General features: G+C 51.0%; 1 protein-coding gene across 1 annotated transcript in view; it reads right to left on the bottom strand.

Moving 5' to 3' along the window:
• The window catches only part of MVB12B (multivesicular body subunit 12B), a 190,577-nt gene that overhangs the window by 3,589 nt on the left and 174,813 nt on the right, over positions 1-12,175 (bottom strand). The window lies entirely within an intron of this gene.

Here is a 12,175-nt window from a genome sequence, read left to right as displayed (position 1 = left end):
TTGCGTCCCAGGCTGAGTGCCGCGCCTTCCCACCACCCGGCAGATGGTGCCCCCTGCTCCCGCTGCGGGAGGAGTCTCATGGATGGGGGGGGGATGGCCCTGGGCTCCACCCCAGCCCTGGCCGGGCAGGCAGGCTGTAGCCTGCAGGCTTGGGGAGCCCCCCGGGGCCTGCCACTGCCCACGCCCCCGTGCCTTCCTCCCTGGGCTCCCAGGACCCGTTCGTAGGAAGCGATGAGAGCCTGGGCCATGGCAGGACCAGTGGAGTGGACCTGGGCCCGGCCTGCCCCGCTGCTGGCCTGAACCTGGGCTCAGTTCTCATGCTGGAGACCCAAGCCTACCCACCTGACCTGGGTCACGGAAATGATAGATGGTGGGCTCCGAGTCTGGTGGAAATTCAGAGAAGAGGAGACACCTGTGGTTCACCCTGAAGGCCAAGGGGGATTTCTACACCTGAATGTGGGGTAGGTATGCCAGGCAAGAAGAGGGGGTGCAGGTGGGGAGCGTCCGCCGGGCAGACAGGCCTGTGAGAAGGGCCTGGACACCACGGGGGGCAACCCTGCGGGACCCTGGGTCTTAGGAATGAGTTGCTTAGATCAGTGGTCATTAAACATTTAAAATAATATTTAAAAAAACCTTTCAGCACTAGAATTGCCATTAAGAAAGGGCTTCCTTACATAAAGCAGAGCAGAGTCCAACCACCTGGCTGAACTCAGCCTCTGCCTGAAGCTGCCCTCTCAGGGACCCAGCTGGGGGAGCCAGCAGGATGACGTGGAACCGTCCCAGGAGGGTGGGGGGGTGAGCACTGGGTGCCCACCCTGTAAGGTGCCGCAGCTGTGGGCTCCAAATGGCCCCGAGCCCCAAAGTGAGCTGCCTGCGGCTACAAGGCCCTTCCGGGGGCCGTGCAGAGCTGAGGGAGCACAGCTGAGGGGCTTTGGGGGCCACTTGGCAATGAGGGGGAGCAGAAGACTCTTCCTCCTGGGGGAAAGGGTGGGGAGAACGAGGCAGCCAGCACTGCGTCCTCGGCCGCCTGCTGAGGGCCCACAGACTGACCCGCAGAGAGGGGCGGCTGGCGCGGGGTGCGGGGGCGAGGTCCGGGCGGGCCCAGCCGTCTGGTGTCAGTGGCAGAGGTGAGCAGCCACAGGGGCCAGGGGACAGCAGTGACGGGACTCTGCTCCCCGCAAGCAGAAGGGGTGGGGAGGGAAGGGCTTGACACTGCAGGGTGACCTCAACTAGATCTTTTTGCCTCTGAACCTCAGTGAGCTCATCTCCTTAATAATTTCTTGTTATTAAGAAATAACAAGTGTGGGTGAGGATGTGGAGAAAAGGGAACCCTGTGTTCACTGTAGCATTATTCACAAGTCAAGATACAGAAACGACCTAAGTGTCCATTGATGGATGAATGGATAAAGAAAATGTGGTACATACATAGAATATTCCTCAGACATTAAAAAAACATGAAATCTTCAATAAAACTAAGATCTGGTTCTTTGGGGGAAAAAAAAAAGCAAAATGGATAAACCTTCAGCCAGAATCATCATGGAAAAAAAAAGGCAGAGGGTCCAAATCAATAAAATCAGAAACGAAAAAGGAGAAGTTACAAGGGGACACCATAGAAATACAAAGGACCATGAGCGGCCACTACAGGCAACTCTATGCCAATAAAATCGGACAGTCTAGAAGAAAAGGACAAATTTTTAGAAAGGTACATCTCCCAAGACTGAGACAGGAAGAAAATCTGAACAGACCAACTACAAGCACTGAAATTGAATCTCTGATTATAAAACTCCCAACAAACAGAAGTTCAGGATCAGATGGCTTCACAGGTGAATCCTATCACACACTGAGAGAAGGGTTGATACCTGTCCTTCTCAAATTATTCCAAAATATTGCAGAAGAGGGAACACTCCCAAACTCGTTCTATGAAGCCACCATCATCCTTGTACCTAAATCAGACAAAAATACCACAAAAAATTACAGGCTAATATCACTGATGACCATTGATGCAAAAATCCTCAACAAACTACTAGCAAACTGAATCCAACAATACATTAAAAGGATCATATACCATGATCAAGTGGGTTTATTCCGGGAAATAAATATCTTTTAAATAATGCCATTTAAAAAAAGACTGTAAATCAATCAATGTGATACATCACATTAACAAACTGAAGAGTAAAATCCATATGATCATCTCAATAGATGCAGAAAAAGCTTTTGATAAAATTCAATATTGATTTATGGTAAAAATTTTCCAGAAAGTGGGCATAAAGGGAACCTACTGTCAATAAAATTAAGGACATGTATGACAAACCCACAGTTATTAAAACATCATATTCAATGGTGAAAAGCTGAAAGCATTTCCTCTAAAATCAGGAATAAGACAAGGATGTCCACTCTCGCCACTTTTATTCAACATAGTTTTGGAAGTCTGAGGCATGGTAATTAATCAGAGAATAAAAAGAAAGGGAATCCAAATTGGAAAAAAAGAAGTAAAGCTGTCACTATTTTGATGACATGATACTATACATACTAATAGAAAATCCTAAAAACACTAACAGAAGACTACTAGAGCTCATCAATGAATTCAGTAAAGTTGCAGGGTACAAAATTTACATGCAGAAATCTGTTGCATTTCTATATACTAAAAATGAAATATCAGCAAGAGAAATTAAGAAAAATCCTATCTACCACTGCATCAAAAAAGAATAAAATACCTAGGAATAAACCCACCTAAGGAGACAAAAGATCTAGAGTCCAAAAACTGTAAGATGCTGATGAAAAATGGAAGATGACACAGATAGATGGAAAGCTACACCACATTCTTGGATTGGAAGAATCAATATTGTTAAATGACGATATTACTCAAGAAAGTCTACAGATTCAATGCAATCCCTATCAAATTGCCAATGGAATTTTACACAGAACTAGAACAAAAAATTTTTTCTAATTTGTATGGAAACACGAAGACTCTGAATAGCCAAAACAACCTTGAGAAAGAAAAATGAAGCTGGAGGAATCAGACTCCTTGACTTCAGGCTACACCACAAAGCTACAGTAATTAAAACAGTATGGTACTGGCATAAAAACAGAAATACAGATCAATGGAACAGGATAGGAAGCCTAGAAACAAACCCACACAATTATGGTCAATTAATCAACAACAAAGGAAAAAAGAACATACAATAGAGAAAAGACAGTCTCTTCAATAAGTGGTGCTGGGAAAACTGGACAGCTACATGTAAAAGAATACAATTAGAACATTCTCTAACATCATACACAAAAAATAAACTCAAAGTGGATTAAAGACCTAAATGTGAACACAAGATACTATAAAACTCTGAGAGGAAAACCTAGGCAGAACACTCTCTGACATAAATTGTACCAATCTCTTTTTGGATCTGTCTCCTAGAGGGATGGAAATAAAAACAAACCAACCAACAAACAGAAAACAAATGGGACCTAATTAAACTCAAAAGCATTTGCACAGCAAAGGAAACCACAAACAACCTATTGAATTGGAGAAGATATTTGTACATGATGTGACCAACAAGGTATTAATCTCCAAAATATATTAACACAAACAGCTCATACAGCTCAATATAAAAAAACAAAAAGTGGCCCAATCAAAAAATGGGCAGAAGATCTAAATAGACATTCCTCTAAAGAAGACATACAGATGGCCAAAAGGCACAGAGAAAGATGCTCGACACTGCTAATACAGAAATGCAGATCAAAATTACAATGAGGTATCACCTCACACTGGTCAGAATGACCATCATCAGAAAGTCTATAAATAATAAATGCTGGCGAGGGTGTGGAGAAAAAGGAACTCTCCTACAGCGCTGGTGGGAATGGAAATTGGTGCAGCCGTTATGGAGAACATAATGAAGGGTCCTTAAAAAACTAAGAATAGAGTTACCATATGATCCTGCAATCCCACTCCTGGGTTTATATCTGGAGAAAATCATCATTTGAAACAACACATGCACCATCCCAGTGTTCCCTGCAGCACTCTATATAATAACCAGGAGTGGAAACAACCTACATGTCCATCAACAGAGGAATGAATAAAGAAAATGTGGTGTGTATATATATATACACACACACACACATATATATGTGTGTACACACACACACACACACACACACACACACACACATATATATGGGCTTACCTGGCGGCTCAGATGGTAAAGAATCTATCTACAAATGCAGGAGACCTGGGTTAGACCCCTGGGTTGGGAAGATCCCCTGGAGAAGGGAACGGCAACCCACTCCAGTAATTTTGCCTATATATACACAACGGAATGCTACTCAACTATAAAAAGAAATAATGCCATCCGCAGCAATATGGATGGATCTAGAGATTATCATACTAAATGAAGTACATCAGGCAAAAACAAACATCATGAATATCACTTATATGTGGAATCTCAAAGAAGGGATACAAATGAACTTAGTATACAGAACAGAAATAGACCCACAGACAGAAAAGAGACATGTGGTAAAGCAGGGTGCAGGGATAAATTAGGAGTCGGGGACTGACAAATATACACTACTATATATAAAACAGATAACCAGCAAGACCTACTGTATAGCACAGAGAACTATACTCAATATTTTATAATGACCTATAAGGGAAAATAATCTGAGGGCATATATATGTGTGTGTGTGTGTGTGTGTGTACATACATATATATACGTGTGTGTGTCTGTGTAAAACACTGAACTGCTTTGTTGCACACCTGAAACTAACACAACATTGTAAATCAACTATACTCAGTAGAAAAACTTAAAGAATAAAAAAAGAATGAAATCTTGGCATTTCTAACAACATGGATGGATCTTGAGGGCGTCGTGCTAAATGCAGTCAGTCAGACAAAGAGAAAGGCAAACACCCTGTGATCTCAGTTATATGTGGAACCTAGAATATAACAGCAAGGCCAAGCTTACTGGACAGAGCAGACGCCAGAGGCGGGGTGGGTGAAATGGGTGCAGGGGTGAAAAGGCCCAGACTTCCAGTTACGGAGTGGTTAAGTCCTGAGGATATACCGTACAGTGTGGTGAACATAGATATCAATACTGCAATGCATATTTTGATAGTTGCTAAATTTTAAAAATTCTCATCAAAAGAAAACAGTTGTTACTGTGTAAGATAAAAGATGGTAACTATATTTATTATGATAATTGTTTTGCAATATATACAAATATCAAAACATGTTGTACACCTGAAGCTAATATTGCCATTTATACTTCAATCAAGAAGGTGGAGGCGACCATCTCTACTCCCGGGGCCCTCTTTGACGGTGGGATGAGGCGCAGCAGGTTAAGGGCCCGCCCGCCCCGGCACCAGGCAAGCACTCACTGTACATTTGTCGGCTATGTAAGGGAAGACATCAATGCGGCCCCACTTTCCCGCTAATGACCTGGGCTCCGGCCATGGTCTGGGCGCTCGGGCTGCAGGAAGCTGGAGGAGCAGGCAGCCTCAGACCAGGGGGACTTTAGGCAAAGTTTGGGACAATGCCGCCACCTGGTGGCTGCTCAGGAGCATCACAGCAGGAAACAATCCGCCTCCCACCCGCGCTGGGCTCTGGGTCACGAGCGAGCCCTACAGAGGGCAGGGGATGGACGCCGGCACTCCGGTGCTTTTAACCCAAGTGGGCAATACAGGAAGAGAGCAGCGTGGGGGAGAGAAGTGAGGGCATTTCTGCCAGTGGCCAAGGGTGGGCCCTGAGGAGTACTCGGGGGTGCCGCCTGCCCAGCTGGAGAGACGGGGATGAACCAGGAGTGAAGGGGTGAAGTGGGAGCCTTTGGGGGAGCGGGTATCTGGAGTTACAGTGCGGAGATGTTTGGAGGAAAGCGTGAGGGTCAGAAGACAGAGGATGGGCCTGGCGCTTGGGGCCAGGAAGGCAGGACACCAGCCCTGGCAGTGGACCCAGGGTCCGGGAGGCAGCAGTTGGCCTGAGCTGCACTGGCTGGGGCGGGGGACAGGGTCACTAAAGTCACGTGCTGACCTCAGCAGGGGCAGTGCTGGGTGGGCGAAGGCTCCAGGGCGGTGCCGACGTGGACAGCAGAGTGCGGTCTCTCCTCAGGGGTGGACAGCGGGTGGCACCCAGCTGGAAGCAGCAGGCTGCTCAGCCTTTAACACACACAGGTCCTGCCTCAGTTGGTCCGGGGGGTGGGCCAGCTCCCCGGTGACCCGAGGTTGCGGGTCGGTTCTGTGGCCCCACCAGCGGGACGCGGGAGTGGACGGGAGGGGCAGAGAGGAAGGGCCAGAGACTTTAGGGCTGAAGGGGGCGCTGAGGAGGGAATGGGGGGCTGTGGGGAGGGGCTTCACTTGGGCTGCTCTGAGGCCTTGCCTGGGGTACAGCCGAGGTGAGGCACTTAGGAGAGGGAGCCAGCCCAGCTCCAGCTGTGGGCTGGGTCACCTCCACTCTCAGCACCTGTTGTGCCCGGCTCCCAGGTGCCAGGAGCGCTCAGGGCAGGGAAGCCGCCTCAGTTTGCTGGGGGCCGGCCGGCCACAGAGGGTGCGTGAAAGAGGATGGAGGCACGGGCCCCCAAACGTCCACAGCCAGAGGTCCGTCCGGGGGCCAGGCCCAGAGACCTGGATGCTGCCAGGGGTAGGCCCTGAAAGGGTACTTTCTGAGGGCATGGGGTGGTGGGGACAAGGTGGGGCGGGCGGGCTGGGGTGGAAGTGCCTTGGTCGGGGTGGGGGGGGTGGGGTCGGGAGGCCGGTCTTTGTGGCCAGGAAGGGACAGGGTCCCTGGGTGGAGGGGGGCGGGCTGGTGGTGTAGAAGGGCCTTCAAAGATAAATTCCTGTTTCTTTCACTCTCTGGGGTGAAGGGGTGTGGGCATGTGTTGGGGGGGGAAATCAGGGGTACACAGCTGCCTTCTCCTGACTCAGGGCCGAGTATGCCACCGCCTTCTGACCCCAGAGAGGGCCAGGGACCCGCTGCACGGCCTGCACCCCACCCCCACGGCCGCCCCGCCCCTGCCCTTGAGATTTTTCCCTTTTTAGGTCATCTTGGCTGGAGAAAAGCACCGCTCCCCCACCTCTTGTTTTCTCTTAACTCCCCAAATGAAATTTCAACATATGTCCTCCCGCCATAATCCCCCTTAGGCCGCGGATAACCCTTCCCACAGACGCTGTCCCCTGCCGGGGACGGGCTGGCCCCAAGTGTTTGCCCAAGAGACTAGGCTGCTTCTGGAAGCCCTTTCGCTCCCTTGGGCAAACAGTGAGTACCTTTGAAGGTGGATTTGGGCCCGGATCTGTTTACTCAAGACATTAAGTCTCCTGCATAAGGAGGACCTGCACTCGCGAACAAACAGCAAATCCTTTTTGAATTAAAAAAATTTTTCAATTAAAAAGCATTTTGGTTCACAGAGCTGAGACCCCCGTGGAGCAGCGCCCCGGCCACAGCGCCCTCTGGTGGACACGGGCCATCATGACAACTCTTAAGCCGTGGCACTCAATTTCCAGGTTCCAAGAGTTTTTGTCCCAGTGAGGCTGACATCCTGGCCTTGGGAGGCCACACCGTGGAGGCAAAGGCACTCGAGCCTCAGCCTCGAGGCAGAAAGGGACGGGGAAGGGAGAGCAAGCCCGCATCCACTCTCGGAGACGTGAGAATCACCCCAGACAACTGGCGTGAAAGCGCCTTTAAAGTGAAAACCTAGTCCTCCATCAGAGTCAAGGGTTGTATCAGAGAGACAAGGGTTTGAACCTGGGCCCTGCCTGGCAGCGGGCGGGGTGAGGGTGGTTCTGGTTTAACCAGCGGGCGGAGCAGGCATCAGTGCTTTCTTAAAAGCATTAAAGTGATGTCAATGGTTAGGCAGGCAGAGAACCACTACCTGGGACCTTTCACTAAATAAAATGGAGAGCAGAGAAGTAAGGCAAGCATGTACCCTCCCCGCCTCCCTCCCTGGGTCTCCTAACCATCACATGGACGAGAGGCCGGACGAGAAACGGCAGTGAGGGGCTGTTTTAGGACCTGAATTTTGAGACGTGGGAGCTGAGGCTCAGGGGAGGATCAGACCTCCCAAGGGCCCCAGGGGCTGGATGAGGCCCTGAGGGTGCCAGGGGCAGGGACCCGGCCTCAGGACAGGGGTCTGTACTCACCACTTACACGGGTGGGCTTCTGAGATGGGGAGGCAGGTGGGGTCACAGAAGGGCCTGGAAGGATGGTGGCAGGGGCAGGCCTTCCTCGGGGGCCTGGCTGGGTGAAGACAGGCTGGGGCAGTGAAGGAACAAGACGCCGGCCAACTCCAAGTCTGGTTTGGGGCTGGAGCCACAGCTGTGAGGGTCCCCGGGGCACGTGGCCGTGGGTGAGTTCTGAGCAGTGGCCCCACTGTCCCCCAGCCGGCCTCTCCTGGAGCCTGTCCTGGCACCTGCCCAGCCCCGCGGGCCAGGCCGTGACACCTGCTGTGCTCGGTGCCTGGTTCAGACCCTCGGGGAATTCCAGCTCTGGAAGCTTCCTCTTCCTATACGAGGGCTCACGTCCTCCCACGTCCTCTTTCCAGAAGCCTGGTTGTTGGATCTCGCCCCCTCCCCAGGGGAGGGAAGGGGCAGGTGCCCCTGTGAGCAGCGGGCCCTGAGGGCCCCCACGGCCCACGACGCAGGCCTCTGTGTGCCGGGAGGGCCTGTCCAGCTGATGTGAATACACGTCCAACTCCTTCGAGCTGTGGAAAGGGCCAGGGAGGACCAGAGGCCCAGGGGTGAGTCCGGGTCTCCCCATTTCCCACAGGAGTCTCGTCTCACACTTGGATTACAGTTCCAGAGAGACAACTGAAAGCCTGGGTGAGAGGGGAAGGCCCCAGGCTGACAAGCCCGTTGAAGGGCTCTAAAACGGCTCCCGGAAGGGACTGTCACATGCAGACTGGGCTCAGGGGACGTGGGGCAGCCAGGACGGGCCCCCCCAGCCCTGGAAGGGGTTCTAGAATACCCCAGAACTGGGGAGTGCCTTGTTCACCCCTCAGTTGCTGAGAGTCCACAGCTGGGCCTGGAGGTCAGGGCTCCTGGATTACAGCCCACGAGCCCTGTGGTCACTAGTGAGGGCACGGGAGGGGCAGGAGCTGCCGGGTCCCCAGTCAGGGTCCCGGACAGGATCCTCTCTGCCAGTGAAGCTGGTACCACCACTCTTCTGATGACAGGTGACTGGCCTGAGTGAGGCCACAGGGTTGGGAAGCAGGCGGGTCGGTGTGAACCTTCTGGGAAGCCTCTTCTGCATTCCGTTAGGGTTCCCCTGTGCTAACCCGCAAGCAGCAACCCCAGAGTCAGAAACCCGGAGCCCCACCCAGTCCTGCTGCTCCGTCTCACCCTAAATGAGGGGCTGGAAAAGCACCCCTCTGAGACGCCCCTGCTCCGGAAGCAGGGACCACGTCAGTCTGGGCACCATGCCCGGCGTGGCTGCAGGGTGACTAAGACCATGTGCAGAGTCAGCCCCTACGTCTTCTGACTCCGGGGCACCCCCCCTTCCCTTTCCTGCTCCAGGCCTGGGACTCCGGGAGGGGATGGTGGCACCCACTTCCCCCTACAGGGCCTGCTGCCCTGGGCTCAGGGCTGGGACAGCCCCTCACTCAGGGCAGGGCAGCCTTGCTCAGGAGCATCTCCACCTAGGATCCAATGGAGCATAGAGTGGAGAAGTGCCTCCTATGTTCCCACCCAGGAGTGAAGTGTGGAAGCTTCCTGCACACACCTGTCCCCATGCATGGCTTCACAGATCCCACCCCCCACCCCCCCTTCCTCCAAGCACCACACCTTGGTGCCTTTGGGAAGGCTACACCCCCTGGGACATTTGTCCTCCTCCGGGGATGATTAATTACTGGCCTCCAGGGCCCCACATCACTGTCCATTTCCTCCTTAAGTGCAAGATCGGGGTAGGGGCTCAGCCATTTCTGTAGCTTCAGAGTCTGGTAGAGGCTGTGGCCCAGAAGAGATGAATGAATGAACGAATGATGGATGGATGGACAGATGGTACAGGATGTGAGAGGTGAGTGGGTGGATGGATGAGTGGATGGATAGACAGAGAGAGGGATGGATGGATGGATGGATGGATGGATGGATGGATGAGTGAGGGGCAGCTCAATGCAGAGCAGACAGCTAGCTTAGGGACTCAGTTCTCAGACAATGGGGAGGTCATCTGGGTTCTCAGTCTTTCGTGGAAGCAGTGGTGTGTCGGTCCAGCCTTGGGTCCTCTGAATTCCCATGGCCTCTGGGCTGATGGTGTGAAGGCCCCTTTCCTGGGGTGTTTAACTCATGGAGGCAAAGTGCTGATCCCAGGGTTCACCCACATCGCCACCACCGCCCCCGACCCTGGCCGTGAATGGTGAACGTATAAGTATAGATGTGATCTGTGTTTGTATCTTCATGCTCAGACACGTGCAAGCTGGAGGCTCAAGTGCTGCTGGCCTGTGTGTTGTTTTAAAATAGTCATAAATGTGGAAAAGTTGAGAGACGGCATAAAATGCCAACATTTTTCAGATTTTATGAAAATAAAAGGGGGGGGGCTATGGCAACTCCGTACCTTGACTCTCACACCTCGATCATGAGCCTCACACAGGGGAATGGAGGCTGCCTCCTTTAGAGACACATGGTTTTCCAATTTGCCGCAGTCACCACCACTCCCTATAAATCACCCAACCAGAGTGTTCTGCCGTTTTATCACCGTGACTGCATTTTGTGTGGACTGATGGGGACAGGGTAAGCAAGAAATATTTCTTGTACCCATGATGCTTAAAAGTAGGAAAACGAAATACAGACTGAGAAGGCCAGGCATTTTAAGGAAAATGGGGGAATGCGCATTCTACGGTGGGACTTAGATCTCTGCGTGAGTATTAACAAACTCTGCTTCTCCAGGCCCCTCCTGTGCTTTGGGGCTGGGGGCCTGGCAGGCACCTGTGTGTCAACCAGCGTCGTCTGCGTGAGACTCTGGGCAAGGCTGGGGGCTGACAGATAGCTTTGTGGCAGAAGAAACACCGGTTCTGCGTCAACAAACAGCCATGGGGCTAGCCCCCTCAGTGAATCAGCAATTCAGAATTCATCTAAATATCACCTAAAAAATGGGCATTTGTATTTTCCCTCTCCCAGGTTATTTGTGGAAAATACTTGGAACAATGGTGCTTTCTGACACTGATTTCTGAGTGAAAAAGAAGCTGTGTGATCACTACAGGAAGATGCCCTCCCCATTTGTCATCTTTATGCTCATTTTTTACCTACATGTCAGGCAACCTTGTAAGAGTTCAGTTTGGGGGGTGTTACTATTTTTGGGGGGGTATTAACTATTTTTTTGGCCACATCGTGCAGCATGTGGGATCTTATTTCCCTGACCAGGGATCAAACTCACGCCCCCCTGCAGTGGAAGCACAGAGTCTTAACCATTGGGCTGCCAGGGAAGTCCCTGGGGTGTAGGGGGTATTACTTTAAAACTTGCGGGATGAGAGTTCCCCAAACCATAAGGAAAGGACAGAAAAGCCCTTTTAGGATGAACTTTCAAAAGACCAAATAATTCACCTTGACTTCTATTCTGCATGAGCCAGGTGTTAACTCATGACGGTGTCCAGGGTAGATAATTCTGTCTGTCAAACACTGGCTCTGCCTCAGGTTCATTTCCAAGGGCTCAGCCTGGCTCCCTCATCTGTATGATGAACGCCCTGGGCTGCTGAGCAACCTGGAGACCCAGACGGAGGCTGCCGCTTGGATAGAAGCGGCAGATAGAACTGCTGCTGGTAGAACCAGAGAGGGTGGTGGGGGAGGGGACTCAGACTCTCAAAACTAGGAACTCTATTAATATAATCTACCATATTAATATGCCCACAGAGAAAAAAATATGATCATCTCAATGGATGATTAAAAGACATTTATCAAAAGCTACCATCCAATCCTGATAAAAACACTTAGGAAAATAGAAATAGATGGCTAATTCTTTAACATGATAAAAAAAAAATGATGCCTATATATAGAAAGCCAAAATGCAGCATTATGGGTGAGTATCTAAACTAGAAACTTCCGTTCAGACAAGGAGGCCCAGTGACCTGATGGTTCTGGCCGCAATGCTGGCTGAAGTTTCAGGAAGGGGGCAGGAGGCAGCAGTGTTGGCATTTGCAGACAACATTAACGCTGGCCTGCGTAACCAAAGAAAAGGAACTGAAAACCATCAGAAGTAGAAGTCAGTGAGAGAGC

Source organism: Odocoileus virginianus, chromosome 2 (genome assembly GCF_023699985.2).
Source record: "Odocoileus virginianus isolate 20LAN1187 ecotype Illinois chromosome 2, Ovbor_1.2, whole genome shotgun sequence".
Classification (NCBI taxonomy): Eukaryota; Metazoa; Chordata; class Mammalia; order Artiodactyla; family Cervidae; genus Odocoileus; species Odocoileus virginianus.
Note: the sequence above shows the minus strand (reverse complement) of the source record. Positions and strands in the feature narration are given on the sequence as shown.